This window comes from Schistocerca piceifrons, chromosome 3 (genome assembly GCF_021461385.2).
Source record: "Schistocerca piceifrons isolate TAMUIC-IGC-003096 chromosome 3, iqSchPice1.1, whole genome shotgun sequence".
In the NCBI taxonomy this organism is placed as follows: domain Eukaryota; kingdom Metazoa; phylum Arthropoda; class Insecta; order Orthoptera; family Acrididae; genus Schistocerca; species Schistocerca piceifrons.
Window position 1 is genome coordinate 383,628,691 of NC_060140.1, and position 15,576 is coordinate 383,644,266.

A 15,576-nucleotide genomic window follows, 5' to 3' on the forward strand; every position below is an offset into this window, starting at 1 on the left:
GCATTGAGGATTCAGACCACTGACCGAACCTCAGACGGCGGGAGAGCAAACAAATAAAAGATACCATTTTCAGGGTACTGCCTGTCAGGCTGGCATTTGATTGTCAGGTTGTAGATCTGTTGCATATGCACAGTTATCCTGGCTAAACACATCTACTTTAAAGGAAACAACGTTGGGAATCGTACTTTCGGGATACACCTTGTAGGTAATCAAAGCCCTCAAAAGGATGGGATTCAGTTGTTTCAGTCCGATATCGTATTGGGTGATTAAGGGGTGCTGTGACTGGTCTAAGGGGGTGGTGGAGGGATTGTGGCAGAAGGGGGGGGGGGGGGGTGCACAGGAAATCTGTGTGTGGACTATGTCTGGGGGAATGCCTGTCTGTGAAGACTTTTGTGAGACCTTCACCATACTGGGCTAGGCAGTTCTTGTCAATGCAGGTACTCCATCCCTGTGTTGTGTAAGGAGGAGGTGAATGTCTAGGAAGGTGGCATGCTGAGTTCAGAAGCTCCGAGTGGATGGGAGAGAAGATGTTAAAAGTTGTGAAGGAACAAGGATAAAACATATATACAAATAAATCCACAGCACAGCCATGGGCAACTGCATGGCACCCTCCTATGCCTACCTCTTTATGGGGCCATTTAGAGGAGACCTTTCTAGTCCCCCAAAACACCAAACCCCTAGTTAGATTCAGGTTCATTGATGTTATCTTCATGATCTGCACTCGGGGCCAAGACGCCTATCCTCATTCCTTGACAACCTCAGCACCTTCCCTCTCATCTACTTCACGTAGGCCACCTCAATTCAGCGTGCCAGCTTCCTGAACATTGAGTTCCTCCTTTCTGATGGCTCCATCCACACCACTGTCCACATTAAACCCACAAACCACCAACAAACAGTACCTGCACTTCAACAGCTACCATCACTTCCACACAAAAAAAAGTTCCTCACTTACAGCCTTGCCACCCAGGGGCTGCGTATCTGCAGTGACGAAAATTCGCTTGTCCAGTAAGCTGAAGGTCTCATAAAGGCCTTCACAGAAAGGCACTAACCACCAGCCCTAGTCTGCAAACGGGTTTCTGCGCCATAACCCCATGTCCCCTAATCCTCCCACCACCACTACCAAGAACCAGCTATAAAGAAGCATTCCCTTCCATCACTCAATATCCTACCCGACTTGAATAGCTAAATCACAGCTTTGATTATCTATTGTCATGCCCTGAAATAAGGGACACCCTCCTCAAAATCCTTGTCATTCCTCCTAAAGTAATATTCCATCACCTACCAACCTCCACAACATCCTAGTCCATCCCTGTGCCACTCCCAATCCCAACCACTTGCTACAGGATCACATCCCTGCGGAAGACCCAGCTGCAAGACCTGTTCAATCCATCCTCCCAGCATTTCCTATTCCTGTCTTGTCACAGGCTTATCCTAGCCCATCAGAGGCTAGGCCACATGTGAAAGCAGCCATTTCATGTACCAATTTTGCCACAATCATTGCACAACTTTTTCTATAGGTATGACTACCAACCAGCTGGCCACCAGGATGAACAGTCACCGCCAAAGTGTGGCCAAGAGCAGAGTGGACAACCTTGGACAACCCTGTGTCACAACATGTAGCTGAACATAACATGCTTGACTTCAGTGGTGTGGACCATCTGGTTCTCTCCTCCACCACCAGCTTTCCTGAACTGTACAGGTGAGAGTTACCGTTACAAAACATTCTCTGCTCTGAAAATTATCTCAACCTCAACCTACACTCTCCACCCAACCATTCCACCCCCCTCTGACCTATCACCTCCTCCAAATTCATGTCCCCTCACCCTCACTGTACGCTACTCTCTGGCAGTGTACATACTGGTTTTTTTCTCTTTCTCTGCTCCTCCCCAATTTTGATCCCCCCTCCCTCCTTCCCCCACAGCCTCCCAACATTGCACCTGGCAGCCTTATCCTGCTGCCATCTAGTCCCTACATACTCTGCCAGACAATTCTCCTCTCTCACCTCCATCCACTTCCTGCTATCCCTCCTCCTTCTTCACCCCACTCGGGATTACTGCTTTTGTTCAATGCGACGTGATAGTTACGTTCCGGCAGGAAGTAGATTTCATGTGTTCTTAAAGCAAGCTTCTTAACGAAAGTGTTGGTATGTTGATAGACACAAACAAACACACACACAAAATTCAAGCTTTCGCAACCCACGGTTGCTTCATCAGGGAAGAGGGAAGGAGAGGGAAAGACGAATGGATGTGGGTTTTAAGGGAGAGGGTAAGGAGTCATTCCAATCCTGGGAGCATAAAGACTTACCTTAGGGGGGAAAAAGGACAGGTATACCGACACCCCCGGGATAACAAGGCCGTCCAGCAGTGTTAGTGATGTCACACTAAGCGGCCCATAGCCGACGCAGCAGTCCACGGACACCTCCGTACAGATGCGCCTGGTGCTAACGATCTTCTGTCCGTCATACAGAAAGGAGCGAACTATAATTCGAACCAAAGACCAAATTATATATATTCTTGTAAACAGCATAAAGGGAGAGGTTCATAGCGAAATACCGATTACATATACGGGCAGGAATAAGTTTAATCGATTGAGGAACTTTGCCACTATTTTATAATTGTCAGAACACTGTTTAGCTTTAAAACTCACATACAGGTGGTGACAAATGCCAACTGACAGCAGGACTTAACGTTTTCAAGCTATTACACTGAAAGTAAACCATCTTAAACACTGTCATACATAGCAAAACCCTCACAACTTTCGTTTACAATAAGGTAACAAGAGTTCGCTTTATCTCATAAAACACATGACTATTGTGAATTTACTCATATGTTTATGGTGACAGCTCTTTTCAAGAATTTTTACAAGTGTATCCCCAGTAATAAAGAGTGGAAACAAAAGATAGATATCAAATATTCTCCTTTTAACATAGACATCTCTGAACACAAGATTCTGTCTCGCACTGTGATACTAAGGGACTGCTCTTTCCTTTAAGAAAAGCCTGACAATTTTAAGTTCACTCTGCTATTGAAGACACACTTCTTGAAACAATATTAAAAATGTTATGAAAGGTAAGGAAATGAAAAACAACCAAGTGCATTACATGTAAGAATGTGAGCAAAAGGCAGAGGCTCTCTTTACTTACCATTTTCAATCTCTCTACAGATTTTCCACGTAGAAATCACCAACTGCAAGTCTCATTGTTGCTGTCTGTTACTAACAAAGTGCTTTTCTATTTAGAAAACCTGACAATTTGATGTTCATTCTGGTACTGAAGATAAACACATTTCAGAGGGGTTCTAGAACCTATTCCTGCCCGTATATGTAATCGGTATTTTGCTATGAACCTTTATGCTGTTTACAAGAATATATATAATTTGGTCTTTGGTTCGAATTATAGTTCGCTCCTTTCTGTATGACGGACAGAAGATCGTTAGCATCAGGCGCATCTGTACGGAGGTGTCCGTGGACTGCTGCGTCGGCTATGGGCCGCTTAGTGTGACGTCACTAACACTGCTGGACGGCCTTGTTATCCCGGGGGTGTTGGGTATACAGTCTCACACACACACACACACAAGGTATACACTCGCGCGCGCGCGCGCCCACACACACATATCCATCTGCACATATACGCACACATATCCATCTGCACATATACACACACAAGCAGACATATGTCTGCTTGTGTCTGTATATGTGCAGATGGGTGTGTGTGTGTGTGTGTGTGTGTGTGTGTGTGTGTGTGTGTGTGCGTGTGCGTGCGTGCGTGCGTGCGTGTGTGTGTGTGTGTGTGTGCGCGCGCGCGCGCTCGTGTGTGTGTGTGTGTGTGTGTGTGTGCGCGCGAGTGTATACATATATATACACAGGGTGTTACAAAAAGGTGCGGCCAAACTTTCAGGAAACATTCCTCACACACAAATAAAGAAAAGATGTGGACATGTGTCCGGAAACGCTTAATTTCCATGTTAGAGCTCATTTTAGTTTCGTCAGTATGTACTGTACTTCCTCGATTCACCGCCCGTTGGCCCAATTGAAGGAAGGTAATGTTGACTTTGGTGCTTGTGTTGACATGCGGCTCGTTGCTCTACAGTACTAGCATCAAGCACATCAGTACGTAGCATCAACAGGTTAGTGTTCATCACGAACGTAGTTTTGCAGTCAGTGCAGCGTTTACAAATGCAGAGTTGGCAGATGCCCATTTGATGTATGGATTAGCATGGGGCAATAGCCGTGGCGCGGTACGTTTGTATCGAGACAGATTTCCAGAACGAAGGTGTCCCGACAGGAAGACGTTCGAAGCAATTGATCGGCGTGTTAGGGAGCACGGAACATTCCAGCCTATGAATCGCGACTGGGGAAGACCTAGAACGACGAGGACACCTGCAATGGACGAGGCAATTCTTCGTGCAGTTGACAATAACCCTAATGTCAGCGTCAGAGAAGTTGCTGCAGTACAAGGTAACATTGACCACGTCACTGTATGGAGAGTGCTACGGGAGAACCAGTTGTTTCCGTACCATGTACAGCATGTGCAGGCACTATCAGCAGCTGATTGGCCTCCACGGGTACACTTATGCGAATGGTTCATCCAACAGTGTGTCAGTCCTCATTTCAGTGCAAATGTTCTCTTTACGGATGAGGCTTCATTCCAGCGTGATCAAATTGTAAATTTTCACAATCAACATGTGTGGGCTGACGAGAATCCGCACGCAATTGTGCAATCACGCCATCAACACAGATTTTTCTGTGAACGTTTGGGCAGGCATTGTTGGTGATGTCTTGATTGGTCCCCATGTTCTTCCACCTACGCTCAATGGAGCACGGTATCATGATTTCATACGGGATACTCTACCTGTGCTGCTAGAACATGTGCCTTTACAAGTTCGACACAACATGTGGTTCATGCACGATGGAGCTCCTGCACATTTCAGTCGAAGTGTTCGTACGCTTCTCAACAACAGATTCAGTGACCGATGGATTGGTAGAGGCGGACCAATTCCATGGCCTCCACACTCTCCTGACCTCACCCTCTTGACTTTCATTTATGGGGGCATTTGAAAGCTCTTGTCTACGCAACCCTGGTACCAAATGTAGAGACTCTTCGTGCTTGTATTGTGGACGGCTGTGATACAATACGCTATTCTCCAGGGCTGCATCAGGGATTCCATGCGACGGAGGGTGGATGCATGTATCCTCGCTAACGGAGGACATTTTGAACATTTCCTGCAACAAAGTGTTTGAAGTCACGCTGGTACGTTCTGTTGCTGTGTGTTTCCATTCCATGATTAATGTGATTTGAAGAGAAGTAATAAAATGAGCTCTAACATGGAAAGTAAGTGTTTCCGGACACATGTCCACATAACATATTTTCTTTCTTTGTGTGTTATATATATATAAAAACAAAGATGATGTGACTTACCAAATGAAAGTGCTGGCAGGTCGACAGACACACAAACATACACACAAAATTCAAGCTTTCGCAACAAACTGTTGCCTCATCAGGAAAGAGGGAAGGAGAGGGAAAGACGAAAGGATGTGGGTTTTAAGGGAGAGGGTAAGGAGTCATTCCAATCCCGGGAGCGGAAAGACTTACCTTAGGGGGAAAAAAGGATGGGTATACACTCGCACACACACATATCCATCCACACATATACAGACACAAGCAGACATATGTCTGACTCTGATTTTCCCTCAATTTCTAAAATGGATCCCAAATAAAAAAAAGTGTTCATCTTTTTGATTTTCTTTCCTTCAATGTATAGCTCATCTGAATCATTAGTCATGTATTCTGTTTTTTGGTAATTAATCTTCAAACCCCAAGTTTTGTATGCTACTGCTAGTTGATTGCACATATAGTTAGTATCCTCCCCATCTTGTGCTACGACTACTTGATCATCAGCAAACAATAAATGATGCAGGTAAACTCCATCTCCTATTTCTAATCCCATACTGTTACATTTACGAGACCATGTTCTAAGGCTAATATCTATATAGATTTTAAATAATGATGGTGACATGAGACAGCCCTGTAAAAGGCCTTTGCTTGTTCTAAATTTCTGTGAAAGTTTATTACCAACTTTCGCTTGGCAAATGTTATCTTTATACATCTGTTGTATTATTTTAATCAAGGAAGGGTTTATGTTTGCCATATGTAGTGCTCTCCAAAGTAATTTTCTTGGAACAGTATCATACGCTTTTTCTAAATCTATGAAAATTAATCCTATATTTTTTGATTTTTTCCTATGTTTCTCCAAAATCTGTCTTAATGTGAAAATATGGTCTACACATCATCTCCCAGCCGTGAATCCACATTGTTCTTCTCGGGTTCTAAAATTTTTTTTCCAGTTTGTTTTTAATTACTTTTGCAAAAATTCTCATTAATATGTTTGTAACACAAATTCCTCAATGGTTTGAACAAATTTTGCGATCCCCTTTCTTAAATATTGTATTAATGTAACCTAGCTTCATCTCGTTGGGTACTGAATCTCCATGTATCATTTTGTTGAAGAGCTGTTATCATTTTCAGAATTTTGTCACCCCCATATTTCAGACACTCCAGATTGATATTGCCTGGTCCCGGTGATTTACCGTTTTTTCCTGTTCTCAACGCCTGAAGTACTTCACTTTCTAAAATCTGGATCTCATCAACTTCATGTCCTTTTTCTCCAGCTGTTCCTTCTTCTAGATATTGTTCTCTGTCCTCATTGAATAATTTTTGGAAATACTCTTCCCATTCCTTTTGTGTTATTAGTTGGAGATTAGTTTTGCTTTTCATATCCAGTCGAAGCCCTTTTAATACTGACCATGCTTCTTTTGCTCTCCCAAGTCCTAATTTGCTATTCACCTTGGCACATGTTCTTTCCCATGCTTCATTTTTTGCCATCCTTATTTTTTTCATGACTTCATTCTTCTTTTCCTTGTATATTGATCTTGTTTCTTCTGATTTATCATTCAACCACTGAAGGAACGCATTTCGTTTTTCTCTAACGAGGACCTCTAGTTCCTCTGACCACCACTCTGCTGCACGGTTGTGGTTGCTATCTTTTTTACCCAACACCTCTGTTGCTATGATTTTCACATTAGTTTTTATATAGTCATATATTTCCTCAGTACTTCCTTCAAATGATTCAACCAGTTTCCCTTCCATCCTGGCCGCAGAGAGTGTTCTGATACTTCCGTTTTGTAGGCTGTCAATATTAAAAGATAAATTTTCATCTTTCTCAGTTTGGTTCGTTTTATTTATATTACTTGTATCATTCCTTGCATTCTTCCATGGCCAGAAAGACTTCATTTTTACTAGATAGTGGTCTGATCCACACTGGGCTCCTCTATAAGATCTGACGCCTACTGCCTTGAAACTACTTGTTTGCCAAATGATAATATACTCTATTATAGAACGAAGTTCTTTAGTGTTCTGTTGGCAAGTATATTTATGGATGTCCTTATGTTTGAAAAATGTGTTGGTAATTTTTGGATCAAATTGTTCACAAATTGCAATCAATTGTTCCCCATTGTCATTATATTCGTCTTCTCCATGTTTTCCTACTATTCTACAGGATTCTCTAATTCCTACCCTTCCATTCAGATCTCCCATGATAATCAGCTCCTTTCTTCTTGGGATTTTTTTCAATAGTCTCCCTGAGGGTGTCCCAGAATGCATTTTTCTCCTTATATAAAAACAAAGATGATGTGACTTACCGAACGAAAGCGCTGGCAGGTCGATAGACACACAAACATACACACAAAATTCTAGCTTTCGCAACAAACGGTTGCTTCGTCAGGAAAGAGGGAAGGAGAGGGAAAGACGAAAGGAAGTGGTTTTTAAGGGAGAGGGTAAGGAGTCATTACAATCCCGGGAGCGGAAAGACTTACCTTAGGGGGAAAAAAGGACGGGTGTACACTCGCACACGCACACATATCCATCCACACATATACAGACACAAGAGGGAAGGATTTTTAACCTTTAAAGGCATTTTCAAATATGTCTGTATATGTGTGGATGGATATGTGTGTGTGTGCGAGTGTATACCCGTCCTTTTTTCCCCCTAAGGTAAGTCTTTCCGCTCCCAGGATTGGAATGACTCCTTACCCTCTCCCTTAAAACCCACTTCCTTTCGTCTTTCCCTCTCCTCCCTCTTTCCTGACGAAGCAATCGTTTGTTGCGAAAGCTAGAATTTTGTGTGTATGTTTGTGTTTGTTTGTGTCTCTTATCGACCTGCCAGCGCTTTCATTCGGTAAGTCACATCATCTTTGTTTTTATATATATATATATATATATATATGTGTGTGTGTGTGTGTGTGTGTGTGTGTGTGTGTGTGTGTGTTTTCTTTTCTGAATAAAGCTTTGGTGTAAAGCTCAGGGTGTAACAATCTTTCCGTTGTGTATGTCTGCAACTCAATATGTCATCTTTACAGCAAGCAGCAATCTTACCTTTCTCACAATACTGTTCATATTTCAATCTGGGCTTCCTACTGTTTCAAATAAACGTTTGTATATATAATTTTGTAAGGTAGGTACAGGCATATTGTGGTTCCCTTCTCAATATAAGATATGTAGCTAGCTCAAGTTACACATTAAGTAGTCGCTCAACAGTAGTGTGTATCAATTCTGTGTCCTCCATGCCCCTGGCAGATATACTGACCATTAATGCCAATGTGTTGTTCCTTGGAACAGCAAAAGGGTTCAAGAAACCTGTCAACTTCTGTTTCCACAATAATGATTTCAGTTTTTAACATTTGTCCATAAAACTTTTTTACTTTTTCTCTTATCTCCTATTCTTTTTAATATTTTAATGCAATTTTAGGAATTTCACAATTTTGTGGAAATTTCATGAATTAGACCTAGAACAGCAGGACTGTCAATTGACCCTTTGCACTACTTCATTTTATAATATTGCCATTCTCATAAGTACAGAGGTAATGGTGTTGGATTTTGTTTGGTCAGTGATCTCTACCTCTGATGAGATATGTATTATCAGATACGTTTTCATTTTTGTTCATTGCCACTGTTATTTACCTTATCAGTTAATGTTTTTTTAACCTTTAAAGGCATTTTCAATTATGTCTCTTCAACGGTTTCTTAGTAATGAAGAGATTCTGCATATACTGGAGGATTCTGGCATTGAATTAGAAAGTGACTTGTTGAATACAGATGGTTATTTTCTAACAGTGGCAACTGATAAAGATAGAGACACACAGAGGTAGTTACACTCAGTAGATGTTTGCCATCTCAGTTCTTTCAACAACGGTCTCAGGATTCAATGGCACAATAGTGAAGATGGCAGCTATAGATGGAATGAAATGGGATAATGCAAACAATCCGCCTCCTGGAAAAAGGGCTGCTTTGAATGCCCTGAAGGAGAGGAGGGCCCATGGCATGTGCCTGCTGCCAAATGGATGACTGTTGCTGTTGCCTTTAGAAAAGACTTCTTTTTGATGAATCAGTACCGTGTATCATAAAAAATATACAATCAAATGCTCTGAATGAAATAAGGAACAATATAGTTGAAGGAACTGGAGACAGTGCTTGCTGTTGTGTAGGCCAGAAGTGCTTTGTGTTCTAAAGATACCTCAGATGACCTCTGTCACATTTTTATGGGTTTAATTTCATCAGGGATAAAATGACATGAGAGAGATTCAGTAAACTTACCAGATTCCTCCACTTCAATGAAAGGTTATGCTGAGCTCAACTCATTTTTTTTCTGAAATATGAAACATGTTAATGCGAAACTGCCTCCACTGTGACTGCCCTGGTGAAAATATTACAGTTGTGACTTCTGAAATTTTCCAGGCGCATTTCTTCTTCTAATAATTTCCGGGTATGCAGCCGGATCCCGTCGACTCCGGCTGCATACCCAGAAATTATTAGAAGAATATTACAGTTTATGAGCAGCTAATTACAAGGTGCAATTAGAACCAGTTTATGAAAAAAAAAAAAAAAAAAAAAAAAAAAAAAAAAAGGTAACACATAAAGACTGTAGTTTCTGTATAGCTATAAATATGGCATCCAGGTACATTCACAATGCTTTCCCATATCTTGTTAAGAAGGAAGGCTGACCAGACAACTAACCATTGGGAAATTATGTTGTTCTTCATCTCTTGAAGCTGAAAAATATCCACTAGCTGAATAACAATAATTCTAACTTACAGTTCATCATCATCATGAAAATTGCTGATAAGATACAGTGCACCTGACAGCATACCAAGAGAAGAAGAATAAGTGTGTCATTATTGTCACACCCAACCCTCCAGATGTCAGCCAATCAGGCAGATCCGTGCCTAACATTGTACATCGAACGAGTATCAACCAAAACTTTGATATAGCTTGCGTTACGTGCTGTTGTCCAGGAGAACATGTGTAAACAGTAACTAATAACAGCTGAACAATGGGGAACAGTAAAAGCATAACTGTGAGTTATGTCGTGTAGAGCTCCCGTGGAGAAGTTGGTGGAGTGTTAGTTTGTCATTCCACATGTCTTGGCATTACCCTTTCTCTTTGTTTATTTGTAAGCAGCAAATCCACAGAGTACATTTTGAGTTTCACAGAATAAATAAATAATTGCCATCATATGTGCAGAAGTATTATTATTATTACTGTTGAAATGATAAACTAATGCTCTATCGACTCTCCCAATGGGAGCGCTGTACAATGGATGCTCACAGTTATGATTTTCCTGTGCTCCGTAAGTCAGATGTTACTTAATACTTAACATTTATGCGCGTTCTCGTGCACAACAGCACATAGCACAAACTATATCAGAGTTTTGGTTGATGTTCTTTCAATATACAATGATTTGTACTGATCTGACTGACTGATATTGGGAGGTCTGGATGTCAGTGCACTACATAGTGAAACAGCAGAGAGCAAAGAAGGAAAGAAGAAACCAGAAACTGTTACTTTCTACAATGCCACAAATTATGGTATAGGTGTAGTTGATCAAAGGATTCATATACACTGCTGGCCACCGTAAATGCAACACCCTGAAGGAAGCATCCGAATCAAGTGAAATTTACACCATGGGTTTGCAGCGATGAGGTATGCAACTGATTAGAATTTCAGCGCAGACGTACATCACGCGCGCCTGTGGCGCCACCTCATAGCGCCATTTAAGGCTTGGCGATTTCGATGAGTGTACGTTCAGCACGTGTGTTTACCTTGTGGTTGTTTCACAAGACGATCAATTATGCCTCGTAGACAACAGCGAACATCGTTTGATCAAGTATCCGAGTTCGACAGAGGAAGGATAGTGGCTTACCGAGATTGTGGATTATCGTACAGAGAAATCGTTAGTCGTGTTGGACGAAACCAAGCAACTCTAATGCGGATATATGACCATTGGATGCAGGAGGGTACGACGGACCGACGTGGTCGATTGCATTCACCTCGGTGCACCACTGCACATGCTGGCCGGCTCGCTCTCCGGATCTTTCGCCGATAGAAAACGTGGTCTATGGTTGCTCAACGAGTGACCCAGATTACATCCCCAGCTGCCACACCAGATGATCTTTGGCAACGTGTGGAAGCTGCTTGGGCTGCTGTACCCCAGGAACACATCCAATGTCTCTTTGACTCAATGCCGAGACGTGTGGCAGCAGTGATCTCCAACAATGGCGGCCACTCTGGCTACTGATTCTGGCAGGAACCACATGTCACAGACGTCTGTAAACGTAATCATTTGATACTTGGTCGACATGTTATCTACAAAATAAATTTTGTTGTGCTACCTCTTGTCTTTCTTGGTGTTGCATTTACGGTGGCCAGCAGTGTACATTCAACTAAGGTTTTTTGAAGGAGGATAGCAATGCGTGTTGCAAGATCCCCCCCCCCCCCCCCATGGTACAAAACCTCCATAAATGTTTCTGTCTAGCCACAAGTCCACAGGTGATATAGACGATGTACAGTATGATCATAAGTAAGTACAGTCCCACTGAGACAAAAGAAATTAATATAAATTAAGGCCAGGTGGGTGGTGAGAACTCTGCAGATGGAAACTGGTGGTGTTACAATATGTCCTTGCTTCTCACCACCCATCTGGCCTTAATTTACAGTAATTTCTTGTATTTCAACATTTTTTCGCAGTAATTATACCTTTCTTCATTCCATTTTAATTTTCTACATCTTTAATCTTCTGACCTGTCTATTTTTTGTTGTCCCCCTCCCACCTCTTATCACATACAATGCCCTTAGCTTTTCACTCCTATTAACTTGTGCACAAGGTTTTAGCAGTAATCTCTGTCTTGTATATTACCCTGTCATCCACCTTTAAGCTCCCAGGTTTTAAAACTTATCCTGTGCAGTTCCCAGCAATCAGTCTTTCCTTCTCATCCCATCCAGTAAGTCTCCTCTGACATGGGGTGCTGAGTGACTTTTCCGAACTCTACCCCTTTTCCTTCACTCCTCTTCCATCCCCTTCAACCCTTCTGCCAAAAGGAGGAGGAAAGCTTGCATATGTAATACCTGTTTTCATATGTGTATTCTCCTGCCGCCTCTTGGTGAGTAGATTTTTTATCCATCCAGTTACATTGTGTTAAATCATGTTGTGGATTTTTTTATAAATCTCATGAAAGGTCAAATAATTCCTCCTGGTGTTCTAGTGTTGAACATTCTTCTTTCATTGCCTGATGGCTCATGCCACATAATCCTTGCACCACATATGATGAGGTCAAAGTGGAAAGCCTTAGCCCTGGAATGGAGAGAATATTTACAGTAAAGAAATTTTGTTATGTTTGTATAGGCTGTAAAAATAACACAAGACAGTTGTCAACTTAATCTGTGGCATAGTTTTTGCTACGGCTTCTTAAGGTAGCTGTACTGGATTTTTGTTCAAGACGGTAAATTGAAATTCTATGCAGACAAAAAAGTCATTATTTTGAATTGTTTATCACTAGCAGAAGTTCATCCTAAGTAGGGTCAAGTTTGTGGAAGTCTGTTCCTTAATTTCCAGCAATTAATGAATTGGTGGCCAAATAAAGTTTCAATCATGCTTCTCTTGAGGATGAAGATAAAACACTCAAAGGATGCCCCAAAATTGCAGCCACAGATGAAAACATCAACTATATGTACAGTACAGCTTTAAATGACCACCATATGAACAGTTTATGAAATAATGAGCAGCACTGGTGTACCCGGAGGAGTCAAAATGGCCTCTTTGTACAGTACATTTTGGGAAACCATGTGGTGATGGATTTATAATAAAGTATCGAACATGAGAAACAAATTTACTCTGATTAAATTTATTAAGTATAAAAAATACACTTAAAGTGCAATCAATAACAAATAGAAACAATCCTGCTGGAGGAACATATGCAACTGGCCATGATACTAGAGGTTTAAAAGACCACTCCAATTGGAAGTTTCTTATTTTTCAATGTTTAGACCACGGCTGCTCTCAGGCTATTACAAGCCCATCATCAGGCTTGATACTGAAGATAAACAAGAGACCGAAACAAATAATAATGTTAACATGCCGTACTACACATGAGAAAAAAAAAAGAAGTACCTTATAGCATTTTTAGAAACCAGGACTGGGAAAGGCTGGTAAAACATAAGTCAATGCCAAACCCGCCAGACAATACAGCAGATGACTGCATGATTAAAGAAGTGTGAAATGAACACCAGTACATTTACAGTTTGTGCTGCAATCCCAAGCGCCACAAAGTATAGATCATGGTGCACCAACAGCGAGCGCAAAGCATGGAACACCATACATGAAAGACGAAGTAAAGTGGTAAACCAGACTGTCAAAAGTACAGCTGTCTGTTGACAGGAAGAATAATACAGGAGCAACTAGCCAAGCCATTCACAATATGAATTAGTGATTTATGTGCAAAAGGGAAAAACATGCTAAAAAGTTACATGAAAAGTGTTAGAAATACATTCTGAGAGGTAAAGGAACATATTAAAACAGTGGCAGCACAGAACTGCAGTAAACTCCTAACTGGAAACCAGTGACTTAAAGCTTATGCATAAACCATAGAACACAACAAATTTTTTCCTTGAGTGGCATGCAAATTTTGATTGAATCGGGATACATATGGTGACAAGGAATAGTGTGCCATAGTCATGAGCTAAAAGAACATACACATAGACCACTCCTATTGGAAAGCATCTCGCTACTATGCAAAATGGAAAATGTCCCCATTGTCAAAAACCCCTATAATATTTAATAGATTGCAGCAATAGCAATTAAGGGACACATTGAAAACAGGAGCAATACAGCAAGAAAATAAAACTGCTAACTAAAAGTCAGCACCTCAACGAGCCTTACACAAGACATTGAGACAAATTTAGATCATGAATGTGTCCTCACTAAATTAAACTTTACGTATCATTCATGATGTAAATTTAAATGTCTCATCTTATTTTACATCAGCTTTGTTGTGTCACCAGTTTTTAGTTAGCAGTTTTATTACCGTGCTGTATAGTTCCTATTTTCAGTGTGTTCCTTAATTGCTGTTGCTGCTAGCTATTAAATAATATAGGGATTTTTGACAGGACTTTTAAGGTTTAGCTGCCTTCCATTTTGGCTAGCAGCAAACTGTTTTTAATTGGAGTGGCATATGTGTATGTTCTTTTAGCTCATGACTGATGTGTTATTCCATGTCACATGCGTCCCCACTAAATTAAAATTTGCATGCCACTCTTGGAAAATATTTCATTGTTTTCTACAGTTTCTTCACAAACTTCAAATTGCTGGCTTCCAGTTAGGAGATTTACTACAGTTCTGTACTGCTCCTGTTTCAGTATCTTTCTTCATCACTCGGAATGTACTCTTAATGCTTTTCATGCAGCTTTGTGGTATGTTTCTTCCTTTTGCATGTAAGTTGCTAATTGAAATTGTGAATGGCCTGGCTAGTTGATCCTGCATTATTCTTCCAGTCAATAGGTGACAATATTTTTGCCAATCTGGTTTACTATTTTTTAAAATGGTTTATATCCTCCTTCGTTTGCGCTACTCCATGCTCAGCGCTTGCTGAAGGCACACTACATGCTATACTCTCCATTGCAGCACTTGAGGTCACAGCACAAAATGTAAATGTCTCAGTGTTAATTCCGTACTACTTTGCCCATTTAGTTGTCCGTTGTATTGTCTGCTGTCACTTTGGCACTGACTTATGTTTTACCACATTTTCTGAAAAAGCTTTATGCTATTTCTTTTTTGTTTCCTCCTGTGTACTGCTGCATGTAAAAGTCTCTTGGTTTATTTTCAGTATCACACCTGATGACGGCCATATAATATCCCAAAACCACTCGTCGTCTAAGCATTGCAAATTTAAAAAAAAAAACTTTTCAACTGAAGCAGTCTTTTTAATCTCTACAATAACAAATAAATAGATTACGTGTGCCAGGTGCAGAAATGTTATTAAAGTATATGATAAAGGCTTTGTTTCTACAGAAATTAGCTGCTCTGTGCCATAGGTGGAAGAGGGAAAGGATGGAGGGAAAAAAAAGTTCAATTTTGAACCAATTAAAACTTAAAATTATCGAAGAACTGTGTGTAACCAGTGAATATACCAATTCTTCATATTTGCAGTATGTACATGATGTCTGCAATGTATTTAACTGAAAGAGTACAATTT